Raw genomic sequence first — 7,052 nt, 5'->3', positions numbered from 1 at the left:
CGGGATCCGGGACGCGGTGCACTCACGGCGTCCAGCCCCGGGGAGGAGTTGGCCCTCGTCGGGGAAAACCCGCACGTCCGGGTCACGACCCCCCGAGCGGTGTAGGTACCTTCGGGGGCTGCGCGAGTCTCGCGGCGGCCTCGGAGGCTGACCCCGGCCTCTTCTTTGTTCGTAGTCTTCGGCCTGATGGAGCCCGAGCCCGGCCCTGGAGGCCTGGCAGTTAGGGTTTGGGTTTGCTGGGGCCGTTGGAGGCGTGGGATGAGCTCGTTGGGTGAAGGGCGCAGCGGGACAGTGGCTCGATGGGCCGTGGCTGGACGTCCAGAGCTGGCCTGCGAGGTCCAGCCGGTCCCTTCGGACCTGCAGGAGGCCAGCCGCTGTCTCAGAGGGGCCACACCCACCCCCCAACCGTAGAGGGATGGAGATCATGCTTGTTAACTGGAAAGTCCAGAAGACCTCAAAGAAATGATTTTTATCCTTTCTTCTGAAGGCTGTGAGCTCAGGTTTGCTGAGTTGCATAGAGAACTTAAAAATGATCTTAAGTTGCATTGAGCATTTATGTTTGATCTCATTTGCTCCCCGTGTGAACAAGCTGAGGTCTCCTCCCTGTTGGAGATCTCTGGACCTGAGTACCCCCATGTTTTTGTCCAAACCGTTCAGGATTCTATTCTTTGAGGAACTGAAATTTCAGTCTGGAATGTTCTTTCTATGGTCATCCTTACTCCCTCTTCTCTGACACTTGAACGCTCTCTGAGGTTAGGTTTGGATCTGTCAGCCTGTCTGGCATATTGTCTTGCAAAGTGTGGGCGTTCTTTGAGTGTGAACTTGATGAATCTAATCTTTACATCGGAATAGAAACCTGTTTTCCCATCGACAGAGAAAAAGACAATACTGGCCAGAATGCCTTTCAGTAGGCTGTAACATTGCATGGTGTGTCATTTAATGTGTGAAACCAGGTCCAATTATACTTTGGCCTCAGAGAGTGAATGAATGTTTTGTGCTGGCTCTTCTCTGCTTCATGATGTCTTAATTAAAAAAGGAAGAAAACAAAGTTTTTGTAGATGGGGATCGAAGCCTCTATCTAGAGAGGACTTTTTTCCAGCAATCAATAAGAAAAGTCCGGTCTGTTACAGCAGTCTCTCTCTTTAAGTATGTAGCGTTATGTAGACCAATTAAATAAACTTAGACCCTGCCCTCTCTAGATGTGTATCATGTGATAAGGGTATAATATTCTGGGATACTTTTGAAGCTACAAACAGAAAAGGTGTTTTTAAGGGGAAGGGAGTAGTGGTGGTGGAAAGAAGTGGGAGTTAGTTGGACAAATGAAAGAATGTATCATGCTTATATATTTTCTAAGAGATTTAAACCTTTTAGTTAAGAAACATGAACACCTCAATCATTTGCTATATTTAAAAATGTAAAGGTATATGTTTGAAATATAGTTAAAGAAATGTAAAGGTGGAGAAAAATGGAATTTTATTTTGGAGAGAGAAATCTTTTTTTTTTAACTTTTTGGGGAAAAAATAAATCTTTTTTTCTCCAATTGAGTTTTTTTCCTTTTCTTTTCTGGGATTTCCTGTGTGTAATTCTGAGACATTCATTTCAGCTACCATTAGTTTAAAAGCAACATGTTCATACCATTGATAAAATAAATCCTCTACCACATGTGAGATGCTACAGATTTACAAAGATGAGTCAGACAGATTTGGCTTTCTAATGGTATATTATCTAGAAGAAAGCATATTATACAAACAAAAAGTTTTGTGCATGAGTATGTTTATTGGTAAAACTGGAGTTGAATATTGAACCAGGTTCCTGGTCTTAAAGGAATTTGTTACTTTTCTTTTGTTTAGTTAGAGATGACTTCCAGAAATAAGATGAAGAATTCTTGTCAAACGGAGATTGGGAGAAAATTCTAGAAAGAGAAAGGCATAGACTTTTAGATCTTCTGACTTGTACTGTGTGAACACCATCCAGCCAAAGACTGCCAGGAACACACTACTTAAACAAGTTGGGGTTACATATTACTCTTCAGCAAGGGAAGGCATACCTCATACAATCATGGGGTGTTTTAAGAGGGTATTAGAAAGAACTGATTAGAGGTTGTGGACTTTGGTGATTCAAGGATGGTCTAAGGAAGTGGGATTCGCTTTAAAGGCTGTCATAAAATGATTGGTTATCTGAATAAATCTTACCTATAGGGAAGAGAGACTAGCACAAGAACAAAACTGTCAATACTTGGTAGGGAAGTAGCAGTCACATATTTTGGCCCAGAGAGGAAGGGTGTCTGAGTGACATGTTGGCCAAATTTTTATCTGCCTACACAGACAGAAATTAAGGTTTCAGAATAACTTTGTCTGAGGTTGGTATTCTGTGAGATTGTTTATGTCCAGTAGGAGAATAACATGCCTTAGCTGTGAGTGCCAAGCCAACTTCTGAATATCAGGGGCTGCTTTTTATTTTATTTTATTTTATTTTATTTTATTTTATTTATTAAAAATATTTTTATTGATTTCAGAGAGGAAGGGAGAGGAAGAGAGAGAAACATCAATTATGAGAGAGAATCATGGATTGGCCACCTCCTGCACGCTCCCTACTGAGGATTGAGCCAGAAACCCAGGCATGTGCCCTTGACCAGAATCGAACCTGGGACCTTTCAGTCCGCAGGCCAATACTCTATCCACTGAGCCAAACCAGCTAGAGCTTTTTAATTTTTTTTTAATTTCTTAATTCATTGCTCTATGTGGGGCATGTGAAACCGGTGATTCTGGCTCAGGATGAAGCAACTCATTTATTTGTTCAATGAAAACCACTTGTGGAGTACCTACTCTTATCCTTAATCTAGGTGCTGGGCTGTTAAGACAGCTCTCTGTCGCCTTCTGCTCTCTCATGTCCCATAGCTTATGTGTGAATTTCAGTGTTGAATTCCAATTTGGGGGCATCAGCTTTGCTCCCCTCCCTTTCTGAGACAGAGAACCATTGGGTTTTGTTGTTGTTGTTGTTTGTTTTTTTTGAAAGACAGATCAATTTGTTTAAAAATGCAACTTAGCCCTAACCGGTTTGGCTCAGTGGATATAGCGCTGGCCTGAGGACTGGAGGGTCCCAGGTTTGATTCCGGTCAAGGGCATGTACCTTGGTTGTGGGCACATTCCCAGTAGGGAGTGTGCAGGAGGCAGCTGATCGATGTTTCTCTCTCATCGATGTTTCTAACTATCCCTCTCCCTTCCTTTCTGTAAAAAAAATCAATAAAATATATTTAAAAAAATAAAAATGCAACTTACAAAAACTCACGTTTCTATTCTGTCTTTGGAGCTGCAGGGTTAGTGGCTGATGAGAAACTACTGATGAGAGGAGGAATGGTGTGCAATAAAGCCTTCAATAGCAGCGTTGTCTGTGTTTGAGGTGAGCTGTAGCAAAGAAGCTAGCTAGGAGTCTGTTGGAGCCAGGACAGGGTTACTTTAAGAATAGACTTTATTTTCAAGATAAGCCTAATGGGCAGATTTGTGTCTGCAACCTTCGTTGTCAAAGCATTTGTTCACTTATCAAGGCTTTTGTTTGTTTGTTTGTTTTAGTTGTGTGTGGGAGCTGTTTGAAAGATATGGTTCTTGTCCTTACCCAATAGAGTCTGGTGGAAAGAGTGATAACTGAAGATAAGAGATTGAGTCCTTGCTTTTTTACTTACTATCTGGTGGCCATGGGTAATTCACTTAACTTTTGTGAGCCTTGGCCTCTCCATCCAAATAAATATGAATAATAACACCTAATTCACAGGATTGTTTTGAGATTTGAATTGGGTATTAGATTTGAAAGTGCTTTGTGAATTCTAGTGTGCTATTCAAGTGTAAGGGATTATTATTGTGATATTAAGCCTTAGATGAGAGCAGTAGAACAAGTCTATTTAGAAATTTATTCATATAAGAAAACTTACTGTACAACAGTGTGGCTTTGCAAATTAACATGGGAAAGGATGAACCATTCAGGAAGTTGTATTGGGACAATTGGTCATCCAAATGGCAAAAAAGATAAAATAAGATCTTGCCTGCATACACAGAAGTCAATGCTAGTTGGGTTAATAACATAAATGCATAAAGCAAAACTAAGAAAATATGTAAGACTGTATAGTATTGAAACAGGGATGAATGTATTAATCTAGACACAGAAAACATAAACCTTAAAGAAAAAGATTGACAAATTTAAGACAAACTTGAAGCAGATATTGTGGCACATATCACTGACAAATGACTAGCATCTTGAATATATAAAGAACTACCTACAGATCAATAAGAAAAAGGCATATTACCCAATAGAAAAAGGCGTAGGTAATAAAAGCAGTTTAGAGTGAAAGGAAACAAGAATGGCCAATAAAACCGAAAGCTATTTGACCTCACTTATAATCAGGGATATTTAAATTAAAATGATAGGTCATTATTTCTCACATTAGGTTGTGGAAAATGAAAAGTCTAACATTACCAACTGTTGGCAAAGATGTTCAGCGCTGGGACGTTCTTATACAGTGTGTGGGAGTATTAATTGGTACAACTGGTTTGGAGAACAGTTTGGCACTGTCTAGTCAAGCTGAAGATGCACATAATCTTATGCCTTGGAAGTTTTGCTCCTTAGAGACGCTCTTCCTTTCATGCACAAGGAGACAGCATGTTCATTGCAGCAAAAAATAAATAAATAAAATAAAAACAATCTTAATTCTTATCAACAGAAGAATGGATAGATTGTGATGTGTTTATACAATGGCACACTGTACAAGAGCTAAAATAAATGAAACAGAACTGCTCATATCTATAAAGATAGAGTTTAGAAATATAAATTAAAAGGTAAACTCAAAAATTATATAGACAGTATGAAACCATTTATGTAACATGTAAAATAATACTTTGTATAATAGTAAATACCCAACATGTTATAAGTGAATAAAGAATACAGTGGGTGCCCTGGCTGGTGTGGCTCAGCTCATTGTCCTGTGCACCCATTCGGGTCAGGACACATGCCCAGGTTGCAGGTTCGGTTGCTGGTCTGGGTGTGTATGGAGGCTACCAATCAATATTTCTCTCTCTGTCTCCCTCTCCCTTTCTCTCTTTCTAAAATCAACAAAAACATAAAAAAAAATAGAAGAAAAAGAAGTACAATGGGAATGATAAGCTCCAATTCTGGAATAGTGGTTACCTGTGAGAATGGGATGTGTTTGAGAGGGAGAGAGCAGTGGGATTGAGTAATTGTATAACTGTACCCATATCTATTTTATTTCTTTGAGAAAAAAAAAAAAGCTGATGCAAGTAAAGCAAAATGCTAATGGATGAACATCCTTGCCATCATTATTATGAACTCTGTCTGATGAATTTTTTATGTCATTTTCATTTAGGTCTTCTGGAGAATTCTCTTGTTCTTTCATTTGGGGCTTGTTTTTTTGTCTCTCCATTTTGGCTGCCTGTTTGGGTTTGTGTCTGTGTATTAGGTAGATCTGATAGCTACAATGGTGTTTGCTGTATTTTTCTGTGTATACTGATCGCTTGAAATATTTCATAATAAAGGTTAAATGAGTCTGAGCTGTTCAGAAACACAGTACAAAAACACGTATAAAGTAGTAAAGTAATGAAGTAATTTGGTAACGTTGAGCACCCACAATGGTCCAGGCACAGTGCTAGGTACCTGGGAGTTCATGTAAGCCTCATGCTTACTATATAACTCTTTTCTGCGCATGTATTAATCACACATGCAGCAAAGGTAAATGCCAACAGCTTAAACTAAAAAGGAGACTATTTTTTTAAAGAGTTAGGTAGCAGATAGTTCATTGAACTCTGTAATTCTGTCAGAAATTATGAAAAGGGGAAAATTGATTTGATTTCAATTTATTAAATAGTTATTGAGGCATTAGGGATTCAGAGATTAATAAGACACAGAGCCTGCTATTAGGGAACTCAATTCTAGAGGGGCAGATAAACCAATAAACAATAATTACAGAACAGTGTGATAAGTATTATAATAAAGGTGAAGAGGAGGTAGTAAGGAAGCTATTAATTTTGATGTTGGAAGTGAGTAGATGGGAAAAGGAATTAACATTTGACCTGGACTTTTAAAGATGAATAGATTTGGAAGCTTAGAAGACCATTCTAGTCAGAGGAAGAAAAGCATCTGTAATATGAGTCCTTATTAGATGCCAGACTCTTTGTAGATTATTATAGTTCTCACAACAATCTTGTGAAATAAGGGGTTTTATTGTTTTGTTTTGTTTTGTTTTTTAAATGATGACAGTTACTGTGGATTTGAAAGTGAATGATAGAAATAAGTATGATATGACTGGGATTTGTACCCAGGTCTATTTGACTTCAAAGGCCACCTTGTACCCTTTTCCTTATTCATTCATTTTTTTTTTTTCATAAGCAAAGGCACAATTCCATCTCTGGTAAAAGATGGGCTAAATTGTGCATATCAATCTTTCTGCTAAAAACAAAGTTTCAATGTAAGTGTTCAATATAAATCTTAAAATCATAAAAGATTCAACAAGTTAGAAAATAAAGTGGGAACTCAGAGGTAAGCTGAAGTCTGAAATTGCTTTTGCCTTGAGAACATTTGCTCAACTGCATGAACTTGAACTTTGGTTTTGACAGCCTGACAGAGTGCCGGGCATAGAAGTAAGATCAAATCTCACCAGAGATGCAATATGTAATAGGAAACCCTTCTCCCCATTAACTCTACGTAGAGGAAGGATGAACTAGAGGTAAACACACCCTATCTTCCTATCCCCACAGGCCTTGGCATTGAACAAAGAGGAAAAGGTCCTTGTGGACTTAAAACTGTTAGGTGGCTCTCAAAAGATTATGCAGCCCGAATTTACAGAATTTTGGAGATCTAAAAACCCTCAAGCCATGAATTCAGTTTAAAGTGGTCTAAACTGATAGGGCCCCTAGTTGCCTGGCAGAAGCAGATCTTTGTGGTGTAGCTATGTTGATATCAGATAAGAGTTTTAGGTCAAATGTATTTTTAGAAATAAAGAGGTCATTTCATAATGATAGAGGTTTCAATTCACCAGGAAGATATAACAA

Source organism: Myotis brandtii, unplaced genomic scaffold (assembly GCF_000412655.1).
Source record: "Myotis brandtii unplaced genomic scaffold, ASM41265v1 scaffold144, whole genome shotgun sequence".
In the NCBI taxonomy this organism is placed as follows: Eukaryota; Metazoa; Chordata; class Mammalia; order Chiroptera; family Vespertilionidae; genus Myotis; species Myotis brandtii.
Note: the sequence above shows the minus strand (reverse complement) of the source record.